General features: G+C 39.9%; 1 pseudogene; it reads right to left on the bottom strand.

Moving 5' to 3' along the window:
* Positions 1-386: 386 nt before the first annotated feature.
* LOC106970245 (T-cell-specific guanine nucleotide triphosphate-binding protein 2-like) lies at positions 387-27,442 on the bottom strand (annotated as a pseudogene).

The following is a 27,442-nucleotide window of genomic DNA, read 5'->3' as shown; positions in this document are numbered from 1 at the left end:
AGAGAGAAAGGAAAGAAGGAGATGTAGAACATGTATCAAGAGAATTGATTAAATATGTCTGCTTAAACAAACCAACAAGAGTAACCAGAGTAGAAGAGTGAAGTGATAAGGAGAAAAAGAAGGAAGAATATATCCATATAACAAGAATTGTCTGAGAATTAATCCAGGCAGTACAGCAGCTATGGTCTGGAGGAAGGGGCTTTCTGGTTCCTCAGCGTCTATTTTGCTCCAGTAGATATGCAGTTAGCAGGCTCAGAGAGGCATGATTTGGTGTAGGCAGTCCTCCTCACTGTGGACCCCAAGGTCCAATCCCTGAGGCCCCACGTTGGTATTGGTGGGGAGAAAAATGGCAACCCTCCCAGTCTATCCTCCACGGATCTGGTGTCCTAAATTATTCCGTTTGAGCCATCCTCACCAGCCACAGGTGCAGATGAGGCGGTCTGTCTCACTCTTCGGACTCCCATGCCCAGCACTTGGCTGGGGTTCAAACTCCCACTCCCTACATCCCCGTCCTGGAAAAGCACAGTTCCGCACAGCCTGATATGTGATCCCCGGACAGGCTTTGTCCTGTCCCACAGCACTCCAGGGAGGGGATTTCTATCTCCTACTGCAGACTGAGCCCCTGACCTAGCCACCGAGCCTGGAACTGGCTCCCCTCCTCCCCAGGTGCGTGAACAGGGCAGCCAGTGCCAGTCCGGAAAAAGCCCCGCAGTTAGAGATTAGTTCTTTCTCCATCCCAGTCTGAGGTTTTTCTCTTGTGCAGGTATAGCCCTATGCTTCCCCAGCCATCTCTCTCTTCCCCTTGTCTCTCTGCAGAAGGGGATCTCTCTTTCTATTTGTTTAATCTCTCTCAGTTCACAATCACGCATCTATGGCCTGTCAAGTTGTCCTGGAGTATCCCTGGTAGCTATTCAGTCTCTTTTCCTCCCAGACTCTTGGGGTTCAAAGTCTTTTGGCTTCAACACTTCTTTGTTTAAGAGATGTGGGAAGGTCATATCCCCCTACCTGTCTGCCATCTTGGCCCCTCCTCCAGCATTCTCTCTTTATCTTTGTATTTTGCAAGTTTTACCATGTCATGGTGTTTACTTTTGTTGAATTTGAGAGTTCTCTGTGCCTCTTGGACTTGGATGCTTGTTTTCTTCCCCAGATTAGGAGAGTTCTCAGCTATAATTTGTTCAAATAAACTTTCTGCCCTCTTTCTAGCTGTTCTTCTTCGAGGACTCATATGATATGGATATTGTTTCATTTTATGAAATCACTAATTTCCCTAAGTCTCCCCTCATGATCTATTAATTTCTTTTCCTGTTTTTTTTTCCAGCTCATTATTTTTAATAATTCTGTCTTCTACCTATTCTTTCCTCCGCTTCTTAAATCCTCAATGTAACTGTATGGAGTCAGTTTTGCATCTCAGTTAAAGCCTTTTTTTATTTCAGGCTGCCTAGTTCTTAGGTCTTTGATCTCTGCAATAAGGGTTTCTCTGGTGTGTTCTATGCTTTTTTTTCAACCCAGCTAGTAGTCTTATGACTGTTTTTCTAAATTCGTATTCAGATATATTGTGTATGTCTGTTTTGAGCAAGTCTCTGGCTGTGATTTCTTCTTGACCTTTCTTTTTTTTAAAAGAGGGATTCCTTTGTCTTTCATTTTGGTTAAGTTTCTGTCTTTTATGTGTTTTAATACCTTGTTATCTTTACTGTACCTGAGTGTAATGCTATATTAAAAAGGGGTCATAAACTGTCCAGGGTTTGGCACTTCAGAAAATGTCCAGGGTTTGGCTGCTCCTTCCCGCCATCTATCCTCTTCAGAGCTCCTCCTTCTTCACAGTGGGGAGTTTTTGGACCTTTAACTATGTTTGCTTTGATTTGTTTGTTAAAATAAGCCTAGAAATAAAGAAAAAAATAGAAAAAAAAAGCCTGATCCAAAAAAAGAAATAAAGAGAATAGGAAAAGCAACAACAACAAAAATATCAAAGAGACAGTCAACAAACAAACAAACAAACTATAAACCTGTTTCCAAAGAAAAGAAAGGAAAAAAAGGAAGGAAAAAGAACACTGATCTCAAAAAAAACAATAGAAAACTAAATGAAAAAACAAACTCACAGACAAAAAACTATAAGCCTGGTTCCAAAGGAAAGAAAAATGAGAAGAAAAAAAAAAAAAAAACAGAAGGGAAAAAAGAGAGTAAGCCTGGTCCTAGTTCCACTAGAGATGCAAGTTATCCTTTGAAGTACTCTATGATAATAGACTTGATGCATGCATCATGCTGCCTGTGCTGGTCTTCTGAAGGAAAGGTCCACTGTGTTGGCTCAGAGTCAGACCCACCACATTAAATATGCAGTTGCCAGGCACAAGAAAGCAGGGTTTGGTGTAATTGGGTCCACCTCCACTGGAGGCTGCTGTGTTGCTGTCTGCAGTCTCACTGTGTTGGTAGGGGGAAAATGGTGTCACCCCACTCTCTTTTCCCCTGACAGGGGATCTCACACCTCTGCTTCACACCCCTGCTCTTCAGCAATCCCTCACAGAATAGAAAAGGCAGTCAGCACACCCTGTGCCACATCTCTCTTGCGTTTTTTCTTTGGTGCATGGCTGAGATTCAAAACTTCAAATGTTAAAGACCCAGCACTAAGCAGACCTGACCCCTGTCCTGGAGTAGAGCCTCTCCATGCTTTATCTGATGTCCCTTGCCACAGAAAAACAGTCCTACACCTGTGTGTTGCTTGGAATCCATGCTGTAGTACTGTGAAAATAAGCAAACAGGTTATCTACCATCTGTGCTTGCCTCTGTTCCCTGCTGATAAAAGTCCTTTTGCTGCAGCCTTCAGGGTCTTTTGTCCTTGGAAAGGCAAAATATTCTCTTCCAAATGTACCTCAGGATGGGGAATGCTCTCTCCTAGTGCAACCAAGGTGATCCCTACACAATGCTGTGGCACTCCAGGGCCAGTGCCCTCCTTCTCCCCAGGGGTGGATGACATAGCTCACTCTGGAGAAAGTTGCCCACTTCCTAAACCTCAGAGTTTGAGCTCCATACGCTATTTGCAAAAAACCTATGGCACTCAGTACCCCTTGCTCCCTAGATGGTGCTCTGTAGTGTTTTTCATCTTGTGTGAACTCAACACGACACTCTCTCAACTACTTTCTGTTTCTCTCCCTATGGAAAAGGTTCCATTCCCCTTGTGGCACTACCATTTTTCTGTCCCTTAATTCACTTCCCTTCACCTTACATCTACCATGCTGTCTCCCTCCAACCATGGAGATCCTTTTGCCAGTCCTTAGATGGATTTCTGGGTGTTTTAAGTTATCTGACCTCAATGCAGCTGTGTTTGAGAGACCAACAGAGCCCAGGGTATGCCTACTTTGCCACCTTGGAAACCATCCCTACATCTTTAAGAGAAAAGAAGCATCTCAAATAAATAACCTAACTTTATACCTCAAAGAAATACAAAAATAAGAAAAAACTAAGCGGAAGTCAAACAGAAGAAAGGAAATCAACAACAGAACAGAAATAAAGGAATTAAAGACAAAAATGATAGTAAATATTGATGACACTAAAAGCTAAGTTTTTCAAAGTATAAACAAAATGGACAAATATTTAGCTAGACTGAGGAAAAAAGAGAAGACAAATAAAACTGGAAACTACTGCTAAATAAAAATGCAACTTATATGCCAATGGACTGAATTATCTAGAAGAAACAGATAAATTCTTGCACTCACACAACCACCCAAATTGATGCAAGGGGAAATTTAGTAATGTGAACATACAGATATTGGTGAGGAAATTGAATCTGTAATCAAGTATCTCAGTAAAGAATAACCCAGGACTAGATTACTTCACTGATGAATTCTATTTTATATTGAGAGAATAATTATAATACCACTTCTTCTCCAACTCTTCTAAGAAATTGAATAGCATGAAACATGTCCAACTTGATTTTGCAAGGCCAGTGTTCCCCTGGAGCAAACCATATAAGGACACGAGAAGAAAAAAAAAATTCAAGCCAGCATCCTTAATGAATATAGTCACGAATATTTTCAACAAAATTCTAGCAAACCAAATTTAACAGCATATCAAAAGGATCATGTATCAGAATCAAGTGGGTTTTATCCCTGGGATGTAAGCATAATTTCACATGAACAGATTAATGTATATAACACACTACATAAACAGAATAAATAATAAAAATCTTATGGTCATCTCAGTTGAAGCAGAAAAAGCATCTGACAAAATTAAATGCCTTTTCATGATAAAGATGCTCAACAATATGTGTCTAGAAGGAAGGTAACTCAATATAATAAAAGCCATGCAGGCAGGCCTATGGCTAACATCATACTCAACAGTGAAAAGCAGAAATCTTTTGCTCTAAGATCAGGAACAAGACAAGGATGCTTGCTTACACCAATTCTATTAAAAATAGTACTGGAAATTTTAGACATAGCAATCAGGCAAGAAAAAGATATAAAATGCACTCAAGCCATAAAGGAAGAAGCAAACCCAAAAGATGCCACCAAAAACGATTAGAACTAAGAAACACATGTAGTAAAGTTCCAAGACACAAACTGAGTATACACAAATCTGTTGCATTTCTGTACACTAAAAATGAACTAGCTAAAAGACAAATTAAGGAAATAATTTCAATTATAACTGAATAAAAAAAATAAAATGCCATCCATAATTGATTCAATTATGGGATATTACTCAGCCACAAAAAAGAATGAGATATTGCTATTTGCAACAACATGAATAGACTTAGAGTGTAAAATGCTGAGTGAAATAAGTCAGGCTGAGAAAGACAAATACTATATAATTTCACTCATATGTGGAATTTAGAAAACAAAACAAATTTTTAAAAAGAGAGAAATGGACACTTGGGTGGCTCAGTTGGTTAAGTGCCCAACTCCTGATTTCAGCTCAGGTCATGATCTCAAGGTTTGTGAATTCGAGCCCTACATCAGGTTTGCACTGACAATGTGGAGCTTGCTTGGGATTCTCTCTCTTTCTCCCTCTCTCTGCCCCTTCCTACCCAAGATATATCTTTCTCAAAATAAATAAATAAACTTAAAAAATAAAATTTAAAAAAAGAGATAAAAAGACACCTTTATACTTAGAAAACAAACTCGTGATTGCCAAAGGGGAGGTGGGGGGGAGTAATTGGTAAAATCAATAAATATGTGTTGTTATCTTAAGTCATTAATCTTGTGTTAATTTGTCACACAACCATGAGAAACTAATGTAGACAGTCTGCATTTTCCTGAAACCAAAATACCAAGCCACACACCTTTCCATTCTGTAGGAGGAATCAGGCCGGCATATTAGAGAGCACAGAATAGCGGACATACATCAGTTCACATACACTGCAGCAAATAGGGGCAGGCCTTGTTTTATATGAGAGGCACAAGGTAGAGAAAAGCCTGCCAGGTGTGTGTTCTATAAGGGGTATAGCCAAGCACTTAGTCCTTGTGGTAATAATTGCTCCATGGCAACTTAATCTCCATTTATCTCACCTCATGGAAGAATTAGGGTGAAATTCAGAGCATGTGGTAGGAAATGGCAGAAGAAGCAAATAAGAGTTCTAATTTTCCAGATTCCTTTCTGCACCATCTTAAAACATAGATATCTGATTAAATCATGACAATTCAAGGAAACCATTACATTATTGATGGGATCTATTGTCATCCACCATGAGTAAGGAAACTTTGATTTTAAAAATATTTATACACATAAGGTTGTCTCAGGGACTCCCAGTGAGCTCTTTAAAATTTTTTTTTAAATGTTTATTCATCTTTCAGAGACAGAGACAGAGCATGAGGGGGGAAAGGACAGAGAGGGGGAGACACAGAATCGGAAGCAGGCTCCAGGCTCTGAGCTGTCAGCACAGAGCCCAACGCGGGGCTTGAACTCACGAACTGCGAGATAATGACCTGAGCCGAAGTCGGACACTCAACTAACTGAGCCACCCAGGTGCCCCCCAGTGAGCTCTTACCAGCAAGAGTGTGCTCAATGTTCATTCCCATCCTGCAGGTCCTGCAAGGAAATTTTCCAAAAAGGGAGAACCATGATTCTCAAAGAAATATAAAATAAAGGTGTTAAGATTTTATTTATCTGATTACTAATGAAGGAACCAGGTGGAAGATATTACTTGTTAAATGGAGAATCCCAAAGAGACATTTAAAGTGCAAGGATATTGAAATGCATAGTGAAATAGGGCAAGAGTGCTGTTCTAAGCTGAGAATGGGAAGCCAATTGAACCTCGACAGACAGATTTCACCTATATAATTGCTGTTGATGGAATGTTTGTGTCTTTCACAAAATTCATAGATGACTCATAAGCTCAAAGTTCTGGTACTTGTAGGTGGATTTTTGGGTGGTTCCTTAGTCATGAGGGCAGAGGGATCACAAATGAATTAGTGCTCCAGTAACTCCAGAATAGGAGACTGCAGAGGGCTAACTTGCTGCTTCTGCCATGTGAGGTGACAGGAGATGTCCACCTTGGAAGTGAGCTCTTGCCAAATATTGACACAAAGGTGACTTGATGTGTTCCTATCCTCCGGAAGTATGAGAAGTATATTTCTGTTCATAAGCCAACCAGTCTGTGGTATTTTGTTATAGCCTTAACAGATGGAAAGGAAATCCCAACAAAAGAACTATTTTGCATTGCTACCAATTATTAAAACTCACTAAGTTTTGAAATATCTCTATGATATAAAGGGCTAAATTGCATTTAAATACGGCATAGTTTTCACTGGAGATGCCCAGTAAACATCCTGCTTATTCCAAATTTTCTAACAACTTTCTCATTTAAAAAGATGAAGAAGAAGAAGAAGAAGAAGAGGAAGAAGAAGAAGAAAAGAAGCAGAAAAATGTCACCTTCAGACCATGGTTTTCTTCTCTAAAGAGGATGGCATGAGCAGCAGGATGGAATCTTACCCCTCGACCAGTCAGACATTGCAATACCTCAACCCTGTAAACACAAAGCCAGTATCCCATTATTGCAAGTACACAGTTCTAGAGAGAAAAGAGGTTTCTGATGTTAGAGATCATGAACGTTTCCACTAACACAACAGAAAATGCTGAGTCCAGTGATTTGTTCCTGGGAGCCCCTGGCACAGGAACACTCCACAGACTGTCCTCCCTGATAAATGCAGGCACTGGGTGCTCCTGAGGTCAATGCAGTGAGCAAAGGGCTGGAGAGCCCCTGTCCTGCCTGGGTAAAGTTTGAAAGACAGCAGGAAGGATGACAGCTTCTAACTTGAGCCCCTCCCTCAGAAGGTCTTGGCTAATAGTTGAGGACCCATATTTACAGAGTATAAAGGTGAAACTGTTGTTTCTCCACAGCACAAGCAGTTCCAGGAAAATAAACAGAAGGGTGTTGTGACTTCAGGTGTCTCAAGGAGTGGAGGGAGGGCAGAGAGACATGAGGGGACCATTAGAGGCAGGTCACCGATTATCTTTGTGAGGTCATGTAGCTATGACTTAGGAACACTGGGAACAGGAAAGAAGGCTGTGAGCAAGTTTCCAAGGCTTCCAGTGAATGAGAAATGCATTTTCTATCAGAAAGGAAAGGGGCCAGGGCTCTGGTCGGTTAAGCATCTGACTTCCTCTCAGGTCATGATCTTGTGGTTCATGAGTTTGAGCCCCACATTTGGCTCTGTGCTGATTGAGAACTCAGAGCCTGGAGTCTTCTTCAGATTCTATATCTGTCTCTGTCCCTCCACTGCTCACGCTCTGTCTCTCAAAAGTGAATAAATGTCAACTTAAAAAAAGAAGAAGAAAGAAAAGGGGCTATAAAAGTTTTCTGTGTTTCTGTTTCTTTCATTTTTAGGAGCTCTTGTTGCTGGCTGCCATGTTGTTAGACTTGGACATGGATGACCCTGGCAGGTCATGGGGTCACATCTTATGAACAATTTAAACTACCTGGAGGGGTTCTGGGAACATTTGGCAAAATATCAGAGAGGGAGACACAGAGAGGGAAGAAGGTGCCTGGATTCTAATATTTTGTATGAAACATCAAGAAGAAAATACCAAAGTTCTTTAGGAGAAGAACATAGGAGGATTTGCTGTACCAGATAAGATTTATTTTAATGCTATAGTACCTGAGACAGTTGATGCTAGCACAAGGATAGACCACCTGGCCCACAGAAAGGAACACAGAGCCATGTATAGGATTCAGGCATGTGTGGAATTCTGTTGCATGGGAGAAGTGCAGGGGATGTTAGTGGATAAGGTAGGCACTAGGTCAGTGGGTCTAGTAAGTGGAGCTGACAAATTCGTTCTCCATATGGACAGAGGTTACTGAATCTCTTCTTACATCACCATGACAATCAATTCCAGATGGATTTAAGACCAAATGACCTGAAACTGAAAAAGAAACTGAACAAACTGAAGAAGAAAATATAGATGTTCTTAGAGAAAGATTTCTTAAATGAGATGACACCTGTATAAAGATACCAAAATGACAGCTGTATAAAACAGACTGACCAATGTGATGCCTTTGACTACATTACAATAAAAAGCTTCTCTTTATGAAACAAATGCAAAAAGAAAGCTTAAAAATCTCCACAAATCTGGAGAAGATATTTGCACAAATGTAGTCAACTAAGGATCAGTGGAAGTAATGTATTTTAAAAATTCCAGAAATCATTAAGAAAAGATGAAACAATCCCACATGAAAGTGGGCAAAAGACATGAACAGAACTTTCTCAGAAAAGGAAACACGTATAGGCAACAAAAAAATATATATAAAGTACCACAGATTAACTAGTAGTGAGACAAATGCACCTCTGTGCACTATGTGATGACATCATACATTAATTCAATTAGAAAATTTTAAGTCGGACAAAATTGGGTATTGGTGACAACGTTGATTGATAGAATCTCTGAAACATGGCTGCTGGGAATGTAAATCAATACAATCGTTTTTAAGAAATAATATGCCTAAATCTTATAAAATTGTACATCATGCACCTCAGGATTCAGATTTCCACTCCTAAAACTATAACTAAGAGTCACTTTGCAAAAATGTACAGGAGACATGTGAATGTGTGCTCCTAGCATTAGTTTTCTTAGCTGTGAAAAAAGAGAGGATAGCTGTTGTCTAAATTCAGCTATACAGTGTTGAAAGGAACGAACCATAGGTATATAGTGGGGAAATAATCTTTTTGTAGTGTTGAGATCAAATATTAAGCATCAGTAAAATACCCCTTAAATAAAGCTTCAAGAAAACTAAACAATATATATTTAGGCATGCATATGTAAGTGATAACATCATAAATTAAAAAAAAAATGAATCACAGGGTCTCCTAGATGACTCAGCGTCTGGCTGAGCATCTGGCTTCAGCTCACGTCATGATCTCACAACTGAGTTCCATCCCTGCATCAAGCTCTCTACTGTGAGCTCATCACCTGCTTTGGATCTTCTGTCTCCCTCTTTCACTGCCCCTCACTCACACACTCTCTCAAAAATAAATACACATTAAAAAAAAAAACGAAAGGAATCATAAATAAGTACTTCATTAAATTGTTACTGGGGGACTGTGGATAGAACTGGAGTGAAGATGAAAAGAGAGGGAGATATAAGTTGTTAGAGATGTTCTATTTCTTCCCTTGATTATTCAGTGTAGATGATCGATATATTACACAAGTAAGTAAAAGATTTAAAAAAGAGAAATATCTCAAATATTTTCAGATTGTTTGCTGCTTATATTCTTTTGTGTATAGTCAGTCCTTAATCTCTCCCTCCTGCTGTATTTTGGGGACTTCAGAAAAATATTCTCTATCTGACATAGACAATCACTGCTATGATGGAACAAAGACTGAGACATCATTCAGGGAGGAAGATGGGACAAGAGAGACTGAAGTTCCAGGTAGAAACAACTGTAGGACAAAGATGCAAGCTTACAAATGAACTTGACAACTAGCTGTGAATGCAGATGAACACATCAGACAACCAACTACAGGTTTCAGTAGTAAGGTAAGAAATACCTCTGAGACTCAGATACCCTGGAAGTGATGGGGTTCTTTGTATCAGGAGACAGAATACTTACACTAGGGGGCTCCCCAAGGCTGGGCTGCTCCCCAGTAGTGTGTGAGACTCACTCTGGGGCTGGTGCCCTGTTTGGCTAGCTCTAGTTTGCTTTGCCTGCGGTACCCAGTGGGCTGGGGTCTGATGTCCCAGGATACACACAACTCAGTGTCTATATTCAGACTTGCTGCTCCTAAGTCAATATTAAAAGGTCAGAATGGATGATTTATGAGAATATTGTTACATTGTCTCTGTTCAGAAAGGGTAAACCAATTCTTCTTGAAAATGAGTGACCTTGGGGGGGAAGATGGCAGTGTAGGAGGACGCTGGGCTCACCGCGTCCTGCAGAACACTTAGATTCCACCCACACCTGCCTAAATAACCCAGAAAATCACCAGAAGACTAGCAGAACGGATTCTTCAGAGTCAAGCGTAGACAAGAGGTCCACAGAAGAGGGTAGGAAGGGCAGAGAAGCGGTGCGTGCTACACGGACTGGTGGGAGGGAGCCTCGGCGGAAGGGCAGCCGCGGACAAAGCAGAGCCCCCATGTCTGGCTTGCAAAAACAGAGGGACCAGACGGAGTGTGTTCTGACAGCAAGCGGGACTTAACATCTGGAAGGTTATAAGTTAACAGATCTGCTCAGAGAACAGGAGGGCTGGAGGACAACGGGAGGGAGAGTTATTGAGCCCCGGACAACAGAGAGCAGCTTGGCGGGGAACAAAGGTGCTTGCCAACACCATCTCCCTCGCCCATCCCCCAGCCAAAATCCCAAAGGGAACCAGTTCCTGCCAGGGAACTTGCTTGCACCGCGCAAAACCCAAAGCTGTGCTTCTGCAGATCCATCCCTCTGGCAGGTCTGACTCCCTCCCAGTGTTGCAGGGCCCCTCCTGAAGCAGATCTCCAAAGGAAAAGCAAGCTGAGCCTGCCCCTCCCACCCCTGTGCACCATGAGGATCCACCCCAGCTAATATGCCAGATCCCCAGCACCACAAGCCTGGCAGTGTGCAAGTAGCCCAGAGGGCCATGCCACCCCACAGTGAATCCCGCCCCTAGGAGAGGGGAAGAGAAGGTACACACCAGTCTGACTGTGGCCCCAGTGGTGGGCTGGGGCAGACATCAGGTCTGACCAAGGCACCGCCCACCAACGCAAGTTATTCAAGACAGCACAGAAGTGCCTTGCAGTTCCACACCACTACAGGGACTATCCAAAATGACGAAACGGAAGAATTCTCCTCAAAAAAACCTCCAGGAAATAATGACAGCTAACGAACTGATCAAAAACGATTTAAACAATATAACAGAAAGTGAATTTAGAATAATAGTCATAAAATTAATCACTGGGCTTGAAAACAGTATAAAGGACAGCAGAGAATCTATTGCTACAGAGATCAAGGGACTCAGGAACAGCCAGGAGGGGCTAAAAAATGCTACTAATGAGCTGCAAAATAAAATGGAGATGACCACAGCTCGGATTGAAGAGGCAGAGGAGAGAATAGGTGAACTAGAAGATAAAATTATGGAAAAAGAAGAAGCTGAGAAAAAGAGAGAGAAAAAAATCCAGGAGTATGAGGGGAAAATTAGAGAACTAAGTGATGCACTAAAGAGAAATAATCTACGCATAATTGGTATTCCAGAGGAGGAAGAGAGAGGGAAAGGTGCTGAAGGTGTACTTGAAGAAATTATAGCTGAGAACTTCCCGGATCTGGGGAAGGAAAAAGGCATTGAAATCCAAGAGGCACAGAGAACTCCCTTCAGACATAACTTGAGTCGATCTTCTGTACGACATATCATAGTGAAACTGGCAAAATACAAGGATAAAGAGAAAATTCTGAAAGCAGCTAGGGATAAACGTGCTCTAATATATAAAGGGAGACCTATAAGATTCATGACAGATCTCTCTACTGAAACTTGGCAGGCCAGAAAGGAATGGCAGGAAATCTTCAATGTGAGAACAGAAAAAATATTCGGTGGAGAATCCTCTATCCAGCAAATCTGTCATTTAGAATAGAAGGAGAGATAAAGGTCTTCCCAAACAAACAAAAACGGAAGGAATTCATCACCACTAAACCAGCCCTACAAGAGATCCTAAGGGGGATCCTGTGAGACAAAGTACCAGAGACATCACTACAAGCATGAAACCTATGGACATCACAATGACTCTAACCCATATCTTTATATAATAACACTGAATGTAAATGGACTAAATGCACCAACCAAAAGACATAGGGTATCAGAATGGATAAACAAAAAACCAAGACCCATCTATTTGCTGTCTACAAGAGACTCATTTTAGACCTGAGGACAACTTCAGATTGAGGGTGAGGGGATGGAGAATTATTTATCATGCCACTGGAAGTCAAAGACTGTGGGAGTAGCCATACTTATATCAGACAACTAGACTTTAAATTAAAGGCTGTAACAAGAGATGAAGAAATGCATTATATAATAATCACAGGGTCTATCCATCAGGAAGAGCTAACAATTATAAATGTCTATGTCCTGAATACAGGAGCCCCCAAATATTTAAAACAATTACTCACAAACATAAACAACCTTATTGATAAGAATGTGGTAATTGCAAGGGACTTTAACACTCCACTTACAGAAATGGATAGATCATCTAGACACACGGTCAATAAAGAAACAAGGGCCCTGAATGATACATTGGGTCAGATGGACTTGACAGATATATTTAGAACTCTGCATCCCAAAGCAACAGAATATACTTTCCTCTCGAATGCACATGGAGCATTCTCCAAGATAGATCACATACTGGGTCACAAAACAGCCCTTAATAAGTATACAAGAATTGAAATCATACATACCATGCATACTTTCAGACCACAATGCTAGGAAGCTTGAAATCAACCACAGGAAAAAGTCTGGAAAACCTCCAAAAGCAAGGAGGTTAAAGAATACCCTACTGAGGAATGAATGGGTCAACTAGGCAATTAGAGAAGAGATTAAAAAATATATGGAAACAAACGAAAATGAAAATACAACAATCCAAACGCTTATGGGATGCAGCGAAGGCAGTCCTGAGAGGAAAATACATTGCAATTCAGGCCTATCTCAAGAAACAAGAAAAATCCCCAATACAAAATCTAACAGCGCACCGAAAGGAAATAGAAGCAGAACAACAAAGACAGCCTAAATCCATCAGAAGAGAAATAATAAATCAGAGCACAAGTAAACAATATAGAATCTAAAAAAAACTGTAGAGCAGATCAACGAAACCAAGAGTTGGTTTTTTGAAAAAATAAACAAAATTGATAAACCTCTAGCCAGGCTTCTCAAAAAGAAAAGGGAGATGACCCAAATAGATAAAATCATGAATGAAAATGGAATTATTACAACCAATCCCTCTGAGATACAAGCAATTATCAGGGAATACTATGAAAAATTATATGCCAACAAACTGGACAACCTGGAAGAAATGGACAAATTCCTAAACACCCACATGCTTCCAAAACTCAATCAGGGGGAAATAGAAAGCTTGAACAGACCCATAACCAGCGAAGAAATTGAACCAGTCATCAAAAATCTCCCAACAAATAAGACTCCAGGACCAGATGGCTTCCCAGGGGAGTTCTACCAGATGTTTAAAGCAGAGATAATACCTATCCTTCTCAAGCTATTCCAAGAAATAGAAAGGGAAGGAAAACTTCCAGACCCATTCTATGAATGCAGTATTACTTTGATTCCTAAACCAGACAGAGACCCAGGAAAAAAAGAGAACTACAGGCCAATATCCCTGATGAATATGGGTGCAAAAATTCTCAATAAGATACTAGCAAATCGAATTCAACAGCATATACAAAGAATTATTCACCATGATCAAGTGGGATTCATTCCTGGGATGCAGGGCTGGTTCAACATTTGCAAATCAATCAGTGTGATACATCACATTAATAAAAGAAAAGAGTTATCTTGTCAATCGATGCAGAAAAGGCCTTTGACAAAATTCAGCAACGTTTCTTAATAAAAACCCTCCAGAAAGTCGGGATAGAAGGAGCATACTTAAAGATCATAAAAGCCATTCATGAAAAGCCCACAGCTAACATCATCCTCAATGGGGAAAAACTGAGAGCTTTTTCCCTGAGATCAGGAACACGACAGGGAGGCCCACTCTCACCACTGTTGTTTAACATAGTGTTGGAAGTGCTAGCATCAGCAATCAGACAACAAAAGAAAATCAAAGGCATCAAAATTGGCAAAGATGAAGTCAAGCTTTCGCTTTTTGCAGATGACATGATATTATACATGGAAAATCCGATAGACTCCACCAAAAGTCTGCTAGAACTGATACATGAATTCAGCAAAGTTGCAGGATACAAAATCAATGTACATAAATCAGTTGCATTCTTATACACTAACAGTGAAGCAACAGAAAGACAAATAAAGAAACTGATCCCATTCACAGTTGCACCAAGAAGCATAAAATACCTAGGAATAAATCCAACCAAAGATGTACAAGATCTGTATGTTGAAAACTATAGAAAGCTTATGAAGGAAATTGAAGAAGATATAAAGAAATGGAAAGACATTCCCTGCTCATGGATTGGAAGAATAAATATTGTCAAAATGTTAATACTACCCAAAGGTATCTACACCTTCAATGCAATCCCAATCAAAATTGCACCAGCATTCTTCTCAAAACTAGAACAAGCAATCCTAAAATTCATATGGAACCACAAAAGGCCCTGAATAACCAAAGTAATTTTGAAGAAGAAGACCAAAGCAGGAGGCATCACAATCCCAGACTTTAGCCTCTACTACAAAGCTGTAATCATCAAGACAGCATGGTATTGGCACAAAAACAGACACATAGACTAATGGAATAGAATAGAAACCCCAGAACTAGACCCACAAACGTATGGCCAACTCATCTTTGACAAAGCAGGAAAGAACATCCAATGGAAAAAAGACAGTCTCTTTAACAAATGGTGCTGGGAGAACTGGACAGCAACATGCAGAAGATTGAAACTAGACCACTTACTCACACCATTCACAAAAATAAACTCAAAATGAATAAAGGACCTGAATGTGAGACAGGAAACCATCAAAACCCTAGAGGAGAAAGCAGGAAAAGACCTCTCTGACCTCAGCTGTAGCAATCTCTTACTCGACACATCCCCAAAGGCAAGGGAATTAAAAGCAAAAGTGAATTACTGGGACCTTATGAAGATAAAAAGCTTCTGCACAGCAAAGGAAACAATCAACAAAACTAAAAGGGAACCAATGGAATGGGAAAAGATATTTGCAAATGACATGTCGGACAAAGGGCTAGTATCCAAAATCAATAAAGAGCTCACCAAACTCCACACCCGAAAAACAAATAACCCAGTGAAGAATTGGGCAGAAAACATGAATAGACACTTCTCTAAAGAAGACATCCGGATGGCCAACAGGCACATGAAAAGATGCTCAACGTCGCTCATCATCAGGGAAATACAAATCAAAACCACACTCAGATATCACCTCACGCCAGTCAGAGTGGCCAAAATGAACAAATCGGGAGACTATAGATGCTGGCAAGGATGTGGAGAAACGGGAACCCTCTTGCACTGTTGGTGGGAATGCAAATTGGTGCAGCCGCTCTGGAAAACAGTGTGGAGGTTCCTCAAAAAATTAGAAACAGACCTACCCTATGACTCAGCAATAGCACTACTAGGAATTTACCCAAGGGATACAGGAGTACTGATGCACAGGGGCACTTGTACCCCAATGTTTATAACAGCACTCTCAACAATAGCCAAATTATGGAAAGAGCCTAAATGTCCATCAACTGATGAATGGATTAAAAAATTGTGGTTTATATACACAATGGAGTACTACGTGGCAATGAGAAAGAATTAAATATGGCCCTTTGTAGCCACATGGATGGAACTGGAGAGTGTGATGCTAAGTGAAACATGCCATACAGAGAAAGACAGATACCATATGGTTTCACTCTTATGTGGATCCTGAGAAACTTAACAGAAACCTATGGGGGAGGGGAAGGAAAAAAAAAAAGAGGTTAGAGTGGAAGAGAGCCAAAGCATAAGAGACTGTTAAAAACTGAGAACAAACTGAGGGTTGATGGGGGGGGTGGGAGGGAGGGGAGGGTGGGTGAATGGTATTGAGGAGGGCAACTTTTGGGATGAGCACTGTGTGTTGTATGGAAACCAATTTGACAATAAACTTCATATATTGAAAAAAAGAAAAAGAAAACAAACCTGTAGGCATAAGAATTTCAGACTTCAAGTTATATTACAAAGCTCTAGTGATCAAGACAATATGGTACTGGCAGAAAAACAGACACATTGATCAAAATCACAGAATAGGAAACCCAGAGATTATCCCACAACTGTATTGTAAATAAATCTGTGACAAGCAGGAAAGAATATCCAACGGAAAAAAAAGAGAGTGTCTTCAACAAATGGTGTTGGGAAAACAGGACAGCAACATGTAAAGGAATGAAACTGGACCATTTTCTAATACCATACACAAAAAAAAATTCAAAATGGATGAAATATCTAAATGTGAGACTTCAAACTATTAAAATCCTAGAGGAGAACACAGGCAGTAACCTCTTTGACATCAGCTGTTAGCAGCTTCTTACTAGATATGTCTCAGGATGCAAGGGAGAAACAAAAGCAAAAATAAACTATTGGGATTTCATGAAAATAAAGACTTCTGCACAGTCAAGGAAACAGTCAACAAAACTAAAAGGCAACCAATGGAATGGGAGAAGATATTTGCAAATAACATAGCTGATAAAGTGTTACTATCCAAAATCTATAAAGAAGTTATTACTCAACACCCAAAAACCAAATAATCTAGTTAAAAGAAATAGGGAGAAGACAGGAATAAATACTTTCCCAAAACATACAGATGGCCAACAGATGCATGACAAGATGCTGAACGTCACTCATCATCAGGGAAATACAAATCAAAACTACGATTAAATATCACCTTACACCAGTCAGAATGGCTAAAATTAACAACACAATAAACAAAAATGGTAGTGAGGATTTGGAGAAAGTGAAACCCCCTTATACTTTTGGTTAGAATGCAAACTTGTGCAGCCACTTTGGAAAACAGTGTGGAGGTTCCTCAAAAAGTTAAAAATAGAACTACCTTAGAACTGAGCAATAACATTACTAGGTATGCACCCAAAGACTTCAAGGATACTAATTTCAATACTAATATGTACCCCCATGTTTATAGCAGCATTATCAACAATATCCAAATTATTGAAGGAGAGCAAACGTCCATCAACTAATAAATGGATAAAGAAGATGTGTGTTACACACACACAGTAAAATATTACTCAAGCATAAGAAGTGTGATATCTTGCTATTTGCAATGTTGTGGATGGAGCTAAAGAGTATTCTGCTAAGTGAAATAAGTAAGTCAGAGAAAGACAATAACCATGTTATTTCACTCATATGTGGAATTAAAAAACAAACAAACAAAGGAACATAGGGGGAAAAGAAAAGAGAGGAAAACCAAGAAAGACTCTTAATTGTGGAGAACAAACTGATGGTTACCAGAGGAGAGGTGGCTGGGGAGATGTGTTAAATACACAATGGAGATTAAGAAGTGCACTCATTGTGACCAGCACTGAGTGTTGTATATCAGTGTTGACTCACTAAATTCTACACCTGAACATAATATTACAGTGTATGTTCACTAACTGGAATTTAAATACAAACTTGGAAGGAGAAGAAAAGGAGTATATGAGAATAGCCATATGTTTAACTCATCGAAACTACACTGTGTATAAATCACCTTTCAAATAATGTCTTCTTTCATTAAAAACCAAATGCCTGGAGTCCAATCCCACTTTCTTCATTACCCAGCTCTGTGACTTTGAGGAAAGGATGCAATAATTTGAGCTGCATTTGAAAAAAAGTGAGAGATAAAAGGGCCACACCTCAGCTTGTTATGAGTGTCAAATATGATAGCAGTAGCCTACCCTACAATTATCTTTCAATAAAAGTTCTCGGTCATTAGATTATATAGGAGAAAAGGCATCCCAACAAATATCACTAAAGTTTACCTCCTCCTTTCCTGATGGTGACTCCCAGGAAGTGATTTCATTTGTCCCTACTATGTTGACTTAAGACCGCTGCAATAGGAGTGACCCAAGTGGCCTGGGAACTGAACTTTTCACATCACTTGTTCCAACAATGACCTACTTCAGAGAACCAATATGTCATCTCACAGTCCCTGGAGTGGATAGAAGTTAGGTAGGGGGCTGTTTTACCACTGACCCAGCTGGTAAGAAGACTATAAGATGCCTGAGGAGTTTTTCTTTATCACCAACACCAATTCTCTTGTTCTCTAAGCCACTATCCCCAAATTCAGGTCATGAAAAGGAGTTTTATGTTCAAGGGGAGGTCTCGTGGGGAACACAAATATTAAGGCACAGTGAGGTGGTATTGAGGGCTGCTGAATGGCAAGACTCACTCCAGATACCCATAGTGATGGACAACCATCAGGGTGCCTCCTGGAGAAGTTTTAGAAGCCCCCTCAGACAGAATCAGGATGACTGTTGGATGCTGAGATGATAAATACCCAAAATCTCTCACAATAACTGACTGGCTGGGCCCACAGGTCTTAATTTACAGACACCTCTTAGCTCTATCTTCTTCTCCCAGACCTTAACACATCTCCATCCTCTTAGCAGCCACCTCCTTTCACACTGCCAGAGAAATCACGAATGTCAGGCAGGCACATGAACACTCTTCTTCACCCTGGGACAAGGCTTATAAGACCAAAGCACTAAAACTTATTCCCCTACTTCCACCTTCCTCTGAGTTCTTCCCTCCCACAGTGAAAGATTCATTTTACAATCTCATCTGTAAATAAGGGAACTTTAAAACAAATCCCACAGATGTAAGTATTTGATAACTCTAATCTTATCACAATTGTTTTCCCAAAGGGATCCATATAAAACCCTTGGATTTTTCTTTTGCTGTCTTAATGGAAGACCATTGAATTGGAAGAAGAGACCCATGGATCTTGAAAAGGTCATGACTTGTGGGGAAGGGGAAGTTTGTGTAAGTCCCAGTGCTGACCACCTCTGGTTGATAAGATGAAAAAAAGCGGGGGGGAATTCCTCAGTGTTCATGCTTTTTATAATGATAGATGTGATCTGATGGCAAGATGACAAACAGACTGGATCCTGGGAGTGTAAATTCTACACTGGGAATGTGTATCAAAATCAATGGAACAAACATTTTTAAATGCAATGTGGTCACACAAGAGGGTCAAGAGCTCCTTCCCTCTGAGTATTTCATACACCTGTTATGCATGAAGCTGCACAGTCCTTCACTTTATCCCTTACTGACCCCCTTCTGTCCTACAAGAGACCTCTCCTGAGCAGTGGAGCAGCAGGGAGTGGATAGGAAATTGTATTCCATTTGGGTCCCATTCTATACCTCTGTTCCCACCACTTTCTTGGGAGAACATTCAGAGTAACAAGTATCTGAGGGACAGCATCCCCCAGGTACACCTCTTACACCCTAAAGCATCCTCCATACACCAGTGATGGGGGAAGATGTAGGAAATTCTTGATTACAGTAGCAGTGCTCTAACAATCCTTGAGTCTTGAGGTAGTCCTGTTACATAATTTGATGTAGATTTGGGTGGAAGCAAAACACGTTATTCTTACAACTTCACTAATTCAATTCATCTTTGCTTTGTAGTCTCCTTCTCAATTCATCTTCACTCTCCCATATCTCCTGACCCTCACTGTGTCTTGTTCACTAGTCTCTTGGCCCATCTAATGTTGATAAAATCTTAGAAATACAAACCCTGACTTTGTTCCCTTCCCTCTGTTCCCCCATAGCATCTGGAAACATTTCCCTAATCCTCTTTAAACTTCCTCACTCTTGCTTCAGTGCTCCACTACACACTAAGCTATTGACTTAGACATGTTCCCATACTTAGTTTTGTGAGAAAGCTATTAATATGATGACTGGAGATAATCAGTTGTAAAAAGCCAATGGACAAGAGTTATCTTGATTGTGTTCAAAAGCTTATTATCTGAATAAATCAAACAAATGTAAATTGCCTCATAACACATGGAGATTAATGAAAAACACAGGGTACATTTCTGTCATGATTTAAGCAAAATAGTCTAGGTAATGCAGAGAAGCCATTGTCAAGTCCCCTTTGTATAGCAGTGGAGTGTCAATGTGAAACAATGGTTTTTCTCCAGTGGAATGACATTCCTTCCACTTATTGAAGAGTTGACCTTGGTGGTGGGTGTAAGAGGACCCAAACCTCACTAAGAGGAGACAAGACCTGAGTCCCATTTGTTATTTTTTTTTGGCAAATCAACCCATCTCTGTGACATCTTTAGGCTTAAGTTCTGTAATGTCTTGTGCAAGGTAATTTTAGCATCAATGATCACTGTACTGATGAATTTCTACTGCAGAAATATTTCCGTTTTCTTAAAGAGATTTCTGTCCATTCCTTTTTATTTTTTTATTTTTTTATTTTTTTTCAATATATAAAGTTTATTGTCAAATTGGTTTCCATACAACATCCAGTGCTCATCCCAAAAGATGCCCTCCTCAATACCCATCACCCACCCTCCCCTCCCTCCCACCCCCCATCAACCCTCAGTTTGTTATGAAGGAAATTGAAGAAGATATAAAGAAATGGAAAAACATTCCGTGCTCATGGATTGGAAGAATAAATGTTGTCAAAATGTCAATACTACCCAAAGCTTTCTACACATTCAATGCAATCCCAATCAAAATTGTCCATTCCTTTTTAAAGTGTATTCTATTTAACTTATTTGTTTTGAGAGAGATCGAGATTGTGAGTGGAGAGGGAGCAGAGAGAGAGAGAAACCCAAGCAAGATCCATGCTCAGTACTGAGACTGACCTGGGTCTCGATTCCACGAATGGGGAGATCATGATCTGAGCTGAAATCAAGAGTCAGATGTTCAATAAAAATTTCCTAAAACTGACATTTGTGTAAATTTCAGCCACTCAGGTGCCTTGAAAGTAGATTTTCAAAAATGGGAAATGGGTACACGGGAGGCCTCCGTTCATCGAGCAATAGTATTTAGCACAATTCATGGTTTTAGCTGTTATGCTTTCATCTTCATAAGTAACCAGAAATTCAAGGACTTGGTAAAAGTCTTGATCTCTTCCACAGACATGCCCAGGTTCATGGCAATCTCTCTGACTGACTTTTCATCCAAACTGAAGTGGCTTTAGTAAAGGTTCAAGCACTTCTCATGCTGGAGCAAATCAAAGTCACTGGAGCATGCCATGAAGGGGATGAAGGTCAAAGCAGATGATTTCAGGGTATCCAGCCCGATCTTCTCCTTGAAGAACGCTCTCTTCATCTCAATGGAAGCATCAGACAAACTGAGCAACAGGACCACAGAGGAGTAGCACTTATGAACAGGGCGCTTATTCAGCAATGTCTCTTCCCGTCTTGAGAAATCGAAGTCATCCAGGTCAAAGTTGGAGACCAAGAAGATGCATGACTTGGGCACTCTGATGGTGCTGAGATTAGCCAGGCAGTTGTCTCCTAACTGCTGAAGCACTCTCTGCCTTTTGAAAGGACCTGAGTTTGCTATTCTTCTTCTTATATAAATTATTGGACACACCGACTCTAATAAAGTAGAACTTCTTGCCTATCTCCCTGATTTTTTAACTTAATCATTGAAGTTAAACTGAGAGGAATAAATGATGGAAAAAGTCATAGTTAGCAAATCCCACCATTTCTAAATATGTATGTGGGAGGAAATTGGGTGTTCCTGTTTCAGACATGTCCCAGAAGTTCACATTGGGATATTTTGGATGTTTTCAAGGGGTTTTCTTCATGGTGGCCCCACAACTCCAATACTATCAGAAGATACATTCTCTTTGTGACTAAGTCTTTTCATGGAATAGATGAAATTGGACTTCCCAGTCCCTGACTTCCCAATCATAGCCACATCCATGTAAGCATTTTCTGCTTCTAAAAGGGATTCCTGAATTATGTCAGCCACATCTTTTACCTTGTCCTCTTGTAGAGCTACTTTAATTCTAATAAAGCTTTCCAGAGAGAGGAACCCTCTGCATTACTAATTTAATGTGGTGATACAGTCAGAGAGGAACTTATAGAAAGAGGCAAGGATGAGTGCAGAAAAAAGGTGAAGTGATGGAATCACATATTGGATTGAAGTTACAGAAAGATGTAAGAAGAACTAGAAGCTAAGGCACTCAGACAGCTTCTAAAATCTGGAGAAAGCAAATAAATGAATTGTTTCATGGACCCTCAAGAAGATTCAGCCCTAATGACACCATGGTTTTGGTTACTTTAAGGTTTATTTTGGACAACTTCTCTCTAGATCTATAAGTGAATAAATCTGGGCTGCTGTCTTAGCCAGTAAATTTGTGTTAATATGATACTAAGCAATGAGAAATTAATGTAGACAGTCTGCATTTTCCCAGAATGCAGATTTCCTAGAATGCCATTTCCTCAATACAATGTCCAAAACCTTCCCATTCTGTAGGAAGAATCAGTCAGGCCTTGCACATTACAGAACACAGAAGAATTATAGACATACCTCACTTCCCATATACTTCAGCAAATAGGAGCAGGACTCGTCTTGTGGGAGAGGTAGGAGGCAGAGAAAAACCTGCCAGGATGTGTGTTCTATAAGGAGGATAGTCAAGCACATAGTCTTTGTGGTAATAATTGCCCCATGGCATCTTAATCTCCTTAATGGAAGAATTTGGTGAGATTTAGAACATGAGACAGGAAGTGGCAAAGGCAGTATACAAGAGCTCTAATTTTCCTTATTCAACTCTGCACAGTTTAAAATATAGATATGATTAAATCAAGGCAATTCAAGGAAATAATTATTGCGTTGTTGATGGGGCCTTTATAAATCACTATGAGTAAGGAAACTGTGATTTTAAAAATATTTATACACATAAGGTTATCTCAGGGGCTACCAGTGATCATACCAGTAGAAGCATGCTCAAAGTTTATCCCCATCCTACATGTTCTGCAAGGACAATTGTCAACAGAGGGGAAATCATGACCCTCGAACATATATAATAGGAATATGTGATAAGAATTTTATTTAACTATTTACTAAGGAAGGAAACAGGCAGATGAAATTACTAGTTGAATGGAGAATCTCAAAGAAGGGATATTTATAGTTCAAGAATATGGAAATGCATTTAAAATAGGGCAAGAGCTCTATATTCTAAAGTGAGGGTGGAAATTCACTTGAAACTCCACAGACAAATTTTATCTATATTACTGCCATGGCCTGAATGTTTGTTTCCTCTGCAAAATTCATAGATGAAGTGTATGCTCAAATTTCTGGTACTAGTTGGTGAATTTTTGACAGTTCCTAGGGCAGAGAGATCATAAATGGATTAATTCCATTCTTAAATGGTCTCTTAAGAGCCCAGAGAGCTCCTCCATTATGTAGGGTGACAGGAAGAAATGTCTACCTTGTAAGTGAGTTTTCACTAAACACTGAATCTGCATGTGCCTTGATCTGGGTCTTCCTATCACTTAGAATTATGAGTAATAGATTTGTGGTTAGAAACCACCCAGTCTGAGGTATTTTGTTATAGCCTAAATGGACAAAAAAATATATATTTACTCTGCATTGTTACCAATTATCAAAACTTACAGAGTATTGAAATGACCAGATGAACACAAGGGAAGGGAAGCAAAAGTAATATAAAAACAGGGAGGGGGACAAAACATAAGAGACTCTTAAATATGGAGAACAAACAAAGGGTTACTGGAGGGGTTGTGGGAGGGGGGATGGGTTAAATGGGTAAGGGGCACTAAGGAATCTACTTCTGAAATCATTGTTGCACTATATGCTAACTAACTTGGATGTAAATTTTAAAAGTTAAAAAAAAGAAGATTCCAACTGGAGACTTCCAATAAGCATTCTGCTTATTCTAAATTTTTATAAATTTTCTTATTTAAAAAAGAAGGAAAAGAGGCATTTTCAGAAAATGGTTCTTTCTTCTCCATAGAGAGTGGCATGAACAGCTGGATTAAATCTTAATTCTCTACCTGCCAGGGCTACCCCTCAACCTTCTAAGAACAAGCCAGCATCCCAACATTGCAAGTAGACAGTCTGCTCACTCAAGAGCTTCAGAGAAGAAACAGGTTTCTGATGTCAGAGATCATGATGTTCTCACTAATGCAGCAGAAAATGCTGAGGCTAGTGAAGTGTTCCCTGGAACTCCTGGAACAGGAATATTCCTCAGACCTGTCCTCCTTGGGAAATACAGGCACTGGGTGCTCTTGAGGTCACTATGCTCAGCAAGGGGCTGGAGAGCTTCTGTCCTGACCATGTAAAAGTGGGTAAGACAGCAGGAAGAATGACAGCCTCTTACTCAAGCCCCTCCTTCAGGAAAACTTGGCTGATTGATAGTTGTTGTAGGCCCACATTTATAGGACATGAAAGTGAAACCATCATTTCTCCACAGAACAAGCAGTTCCAGGAAAGGAAACATAAGGCTGTTGTGACTTCATGTGCCTTAGGGAGTTGGGGGAGGGCAGAGAGACACCAGAAGCCCTGGGAGGCAGGTGTCTGATAACCCTTGGGAGGTCATCTAGCCCAGAGTCCCATGGGATAACTGAGGGCAGGGAGGAAGACAATGAGCAAGTTTCCAAATACCCACTGAATGAGAGAAGCATTTCTATCAGAAAGGAGAGGGACTATAACATTTGTCTTTCTGTTTCTTTCATTTTAGGAGCCATGTTGCTGGCTGCCAGATTGTCTCCATTGGGCATGGACAACACTGGAAAGTCACGGGGTCACATCTCATGAACAACTTAAACAAGTAGAAGGTATTCTGGGGGAAAATTGGCAAGCAGCAGGAAGGGAGACACAGAGAGAGGAAGGAGCCTGGATTTTAAGATTTGTATGGAAGATCAAGAGGAAAATACCAAAGTTTCTTTAGAAGAAGAACATAAGAGGATTTGCTGTTTCAGATAACATTTATTTCAATTCTATAGTATCTAAGACAGTTGGGTGCTAGACCAGCTGACCCACAGAAAGAGACACAGAGCCCTGTATAGGATTCAGGTATGTGTGGAATTCTGTTGCATGGGAGAAGTTCAGGGGATGTCAAAGGGAACTATCTAGTAAGTGGAGCTGACAAACCTGTTCTCTATATGGACAGAGGTTACTGAATCTCTACTTACATCACTATTATAATAAACTCCAGATTAACTAATTAAATTAATTAATTTAGGCATTTAATACCTAAATCTCAAATGGAAACTGTGGAAGAAAATATAGTTCTTCCTAGATAAAGATTTCTTAAATGTGATGATGAATGAAGATACCCAGATGACATCTGTATAAAACAGACTGACCAATGTGATTCATCTGACTATATTGAAATGAAAATTTTCTCTTCATGGAAACAAATACAAAAAGAAAACTTAAAAATCTCCATAGATCTGGAGAAGATATTTGCACAAATGTAATCACTAAGGATTAATGGAAAGAAGGTATTTTAAAAATTCCAGAAATCACTAAGAAAAACTGAAAAAATTCAGCATGGAAGTGGGCAAAAGACATGAACAAATTTCTCAGAAAAAGAAATAGTTTGGTCAAAAGAGAGAGAGAGAAAGAGAGAGAGAGAAATATAGATTCACTAATAACGAGGCAAATGCACATCTGTGTACTATGAAATTACATTGTATACTGATTAAATTGCAAATTTAAAACTCTGGACAATATCAGGTATTGGTGATAATGTACTTTGATATAATTGCTGAAAGATGGAAGCTGAAAATTTAATTCAGTGCAATCACTTTGAAGAAACAATATGGCTAAATCTTTTTAAATTGTATATTCGAGTGCCTCAGGACTCAGGTTCCACTCCTAATACTATACCAAAGACTCACTCTTCAAAATTGTACACGAAACATATGCACATGTGCTCCTAACAACATTTTTCATAATTGTGCAAAATGAGAGTCTAAGCATTGACAGGGAATGGATAAATAAATTGAGCTACATAGAATTGAAAAGAATAAACCACAAGTATATACAGAGGAATTAATCTTTTAGGGTAGTATTGAGATTAATTAAATACCAAGAATGAGGAAAATTCCCCTTAAATAAAGTTTCAAGAAAACTAAACCATTTATAGGTTAAGCATGCATATGTAAGTGATAGTGTACAAATAAAAGAAAGGAATCATAAATGTGTACTTCATGAAATTGTTCCCCAGGGCTGTGGACAGAAATGGAGTGAATAGGAACAGAAAGGGAGGTATAAGCTGTTAGAGATATTCTATTCCTTTGTATGATTATTTAGTGTATAGGTGATCATTGTATTACATAAGAAAGTAAAATATTTAAAACAGAAAAATAGCTCAGTTCTTTTCAAATTCTTGCTGTGCATATTCTTTTGTGTGTAGTCAGTCATGATTCTCTCCATCCTGCCATATTTTGGGGACCTCAGAAAAATATTCTCTATCTGACAAAGAGAGAGAATCAATTCTATGATGGCAGAAAGACTGAGAAATTATTCAGGGAGGAAGTAGGGGACAAGAAAGACTAAAATTCCAGAAACAACTACAAGGCAAAGATGCAGACCCACACAGGAACTTGACAACTAGCTTGGATGCAGATGAACACACATAGACAGCAAATTACAGCCCTCTGTAGTAAGGTAAGAAATACCTGAGACTCAGGTACCCTGACAGTGATGGGTTTTTTTTTGTACTGAGTGACAGAAAGCTCCCACTTGGGGGCTCCACAGAGCTTGGCTACTTCTCAGCAGTGTATGATAATCATTCTGGGGCTGGGCCCTGTTTGGTTGGCTCTGGTCTGCGGTGTCTGCAGCACCCAGTGGGCTGGGGCCTGATGCCCCCCCAGGTGCACACCTCAAAGTCTAGAGTCAGACTTGCTAACAGACAGAAAAATGCCTGTATCCTGAGATTAACACATATTTGGGTGCAGATGTACACACACTAAAACTGGCATTTATTAGAAAGTGCCTCATGCCTAAACACTTGTTTGTTTCTTTGTTTGTTTATTTAAAGCTTTATAGGCTTAGGGTGGAATTTAAGTGCCAGTGATATCATAAAGGAGTAAAATCACAACCCACAGTTTGCAAGAGACTGGATAGAGGGAGATGAGAGTAATAAGCTATAATCGAATCTGGGAGTGAGTAGGTGGGGTGGGATTTAGGAATATTATGAAGAACAAGTAGAACTGAAAATCTACCTGCTGCCCAGCTTCAAACTGACCACATATTAGGATAGACATGCACAGACTCACAACCACGAGCACAAAAATTATGCAATTACTATACATGACTGAGGACAGAGACAGCACATAGGCACTTGGCAAATTACCTCACTGGTCATTTGCAAAGAGCTTTGCTGCTGAGACCAAGCTCTCAGCTCCTTCTCCTCTGGTCAT

The sequence above is a fragment of the Acinonyx jubatus genome, chromosome A1 (genome assembly GCF_027475565.1).
Source record: "Acinonyx jubatus isolate Ajub_Pintada_27869175 chromosome A1, VMU_Ajub_asm_v1.0, whole genome shotgun sequence".
Classification (NCBI taxonomy): domain Eukaryota; kingdom Metazoa; phylum Chordata; class Mammalia; order Carnivora; family Felidae; genus Acinonyx; species Acinonyx jubatus.
The sequence above is the reverse complement of the archived record's forward strand: the minus strand, read 5'-3'. Positions and strand labels throughout refer to the sequence as shown.